Source organism: Camelina sativa, chromosome 15, assembly GCF_030686135.1.
Source record: "Camelina sativa cultivar CO46 ecotype springtype chromosome 15, ASM3068613v1".
NCBI lineage: Eukaryota > Viridiplantae > Streptophyta > Magnoliopsida > Brassicales > Brassicaceae > Camelina > Camelina sativa.
This window is the reverse complement of record NC_141894.1, coordinates 23,988,106-23,991,077: the sequence shown is the minus strand read 5'-3', so window position 1 is coordinate 23,991,077 and position 2,972 is coordinate 23,988,106. Positions and strand designations below refer to the sequence as shown.

The window sequence follows — 2,972 nt, the reverse complement described above, 5'->3', positions numbered from 1 at the left end:
TTGTTTGGGGACATAGTTTTGTTGCTGTTGAGGCTGTTGAGGTGGATACACTTGGTCTTGTGGATTCGCTCCATTGGTGCTCCTATAGGAGAGGTTATTGTTCTTGAACCCTCCTTGGTTTTAGCCTTTGAATCCACCCTTGTTTTGCATATAACAGAGCTCAGCAAATTCAGTCTCCCCCTCTTGAACTGGAACCTCTTCTTCACCAATGAAGTGAATTGACTTTTGTTGGCTAAGAAGGATCTTGTCAAGCTTCTCATTGACCATCTTCAAGTCCTTCTTGTACTTGTCCCCTTGATCAGTTGATGATGACCTTATGGTTCTGTCATAGTCCTCATTATAGTTGCCATCTGACTGAGCAAGATTCTCAACTAGTTCCCAGCCTTCTTCCACATTCTTGTTAAGGAAGTTACCATTAGAGGCTGTGTCAAGAAGCATCCTGATCTTGGGAAGCACTCCTCTATACAATGTGCTAAGTAGGGACTCATTGCCGAAGCCATGGTGAGGACACTGAGTCTGAAATCCTTTGAACCTCTCCCAAGCTTCACAAAAGCTCTCATTGTTCCTTTGAGCAAACCCAGAAATTTCATTCCTCAATCTAGCAGTCCTTGCATTTGAGAAGAATTTTGCCAAGAAAGCCTTTTTGCAAGCATCCCATCCAGTAGGAAGAGTCTTCTCCCAAAGGTGTGCCTTGTCTCCAAGTGAGAATGGGAAGAGCCTCAACTTGAATCGATCTTCACTCACTCCATTAATCTTGGTAAGACCACAGATTATGTCAAACTCATCAAGGTGATCTAGTAGATCCACCATTGGCAACCCATGGAACTTGTTGGCTTGAATCATGGAGATCAATCCACTCTTGATCTCAAAATTATTATTGGGAACTGTAGGAGGCACAATACCAGCTCTTTGGTTGTGTGTGTTGGGTGCATCTCCAGCACCAATGTGCCTAGGTCTCTGCTCATGGTTAGCTTGTTGCTCCATGATGACTTGATCCTCTTGCTGAACTTGAACTACTCTTCTTCTCTGATTTCCCAAACCCTTTTGCAGCCTATGGATGTTGTCAAGAGGCTTTTGAAGATTGTCTTTCCCCTTAGACCTTGTGTGCATCAACAGACACGAGTAAAGACTCGAACAGGTACACAGTTGAGATCAGGCTCGTGTAGGCGATCAAGGCGACTGGGAAGTGGTGTCCAAATAGAGACGGCTTCTAACTCGATCAGGTGCTCGTTCACTGCTCGGTCGAGTCGCGGTCGAGTTGTTGGTCGAGTGGGTACCTGAAACTCAAGATAACCCAGCATCTAGTTCTAGTAGTTTTACTTTAGTGACAATCATTCTGTTCCATTTACATTCAGCATCTAGTTCTAGTAGTTTTACTTTATCTTCTTTACATTTCATTAATAGGATTGTTAGTGACAAACATCCTTTGCATATTTGGCTTAACTTAGGCTCATATACACATCCTAATTGTTCACAACCCTCAGATTGGATTGACACATCTTGTACTACAATTGCATAAGGGGAATTGAAACACCCTGCCATCCATTCATTTCATATCTCACCATTGCATACATCCATCAATCCATACCACCAACATATTGTGTTTCAACCCCTTGAATCTTTCCCATGCTTCATAAAAACTCTCAGTTCCCTTTTGAGCAAAACTTGATATTTCATTCCTTAGTCTTTCTGTTCTTGTAGTAGAGAAGAACTTAGATAGGAACGCCTTCTTACATTGATCACAGGAGGTAATGGTCTTGTGAGGCAGATTCTTTTCCCAAATGTGAGCCTTGTCTCCATGAGAGAATGGGAAGAGGCGTAGTGTAACGACCCGGAACCTCGGTAGCAGATAGTCAAGAAATCTGAGTCGAGATAGTCGAGAAATCCGAGTCGATATAGTCGAGAAATCCGAGTCGAGATAGTCGAGAAATCTGAGTCGAGATAGTCGAGAAATCCGAGTCGAGATAGTCGAGATAGTCGAGAAATTTGAGTCGAGATAGTCGAGAAATCTGAGTCGAGTTATTCGAGAAATTCGAGTCGAGATAGTCGAGAAATCCGAGTCGAGATAGTCGAGAACTCAGAGTCGAGAAAGTCGAGAACTCAGAGTCAAGAAAGTCGAGAACTCAGAGTCAAGAAAGTCGAGAGATGGGTATCGAGGATTGCCAAGAGTTGCCGATACTTGGTATCGAGAATTGCCGATAAACTGCGGTAGCCAGCGTCGACAGAATCCGTCGATGGAATTCGATAAGTTATGGGGATTGGGCGATGGAAATGAAGAGTTCGAGACTACTGAAGTAGTGAACAGACGTTTGAACTGAGGAAATGGAATCCCAAGTTTATAGTGATCAGATCATTCAGGCTTGCAAGTTTCTGAATGAAAATTGGTTCGGACAAACAGGTTTGTAAATTGCCGAGAATTGGGATGGGAGGTTTCGGTACTTAGTCCGAGAGACAGTCCGAGTAAAATATGAATGGAAGTCCTAGTGATAGTGATAGTATAGTGATAGTGATAGTATAGTGAAGTGATAGTGATAGTGAAGTGATAGTGAAGTAGACTATCCGGAAATGGTTGCATCGGCGATCGATGGACCGGGCCGAGGGACGAGAGTGGATCGATTGGACGAAGGGCCGATAGAGGGCCTAAAGGACTCGGGAAAATCTCGCGGAGATTTAAGCCGACTCACGGGTAAGGAAACCCGAGAGAAATGGAAACTCGCGGTAATGGAAAGGTGATCGAATAAGGATAGATGCGAGAATTATGGGAAGTTATGGGCGGTGAGACTTATCGTTCTAAGGCAACTTAGGGCGGTTCGTGGATCCTATATAAGGGATAAAACCCTTAGAAATTTCTCTAGTTTCGCATAAGAATCCGAGAGCCGCCGCAAGAGAGAAAGAGGAGAGTTTCCATCGAGCTTACCCGAGAGAGAGAGAGAGATCCTATGTCCAAGTCGAGAAAGGAACGGTAAGTGTCC

At 44.0% G+C, this 2,972-nt stretch overlaps 2 non-coding genes across 2 annotated transcripts; both read left to right on the top strand.

Annotated features, from left to right (window-relative positions):
• The first annotated feature begins 493 nt into the window (after window positions 1–493).
• LOC147927016 (small nucleolar RNA R71) lies at window positions 494–600 on the top strand. Its single transcript, XR_015583143.1, has one exon. It is a non-coding gene; the product is annotated as a small nucleolar RNA R71 (small nucleolar RNA).
• Window positions 601–1,584: 984 nt separating this feature from the next.
• On the top strand, window positions 1,585–1,687 carry LOC147927015 (small nucleolar RNA R71). The gene has a single exon (XR_015583200.1). It is a non-coding gene; the product is annotated as a small nucleolar RNA R71 (small nucleolar RNA).
• The last annotated feature ends 1,285 nt before the right edge of the window (window positions 1,688–2,972 follow it).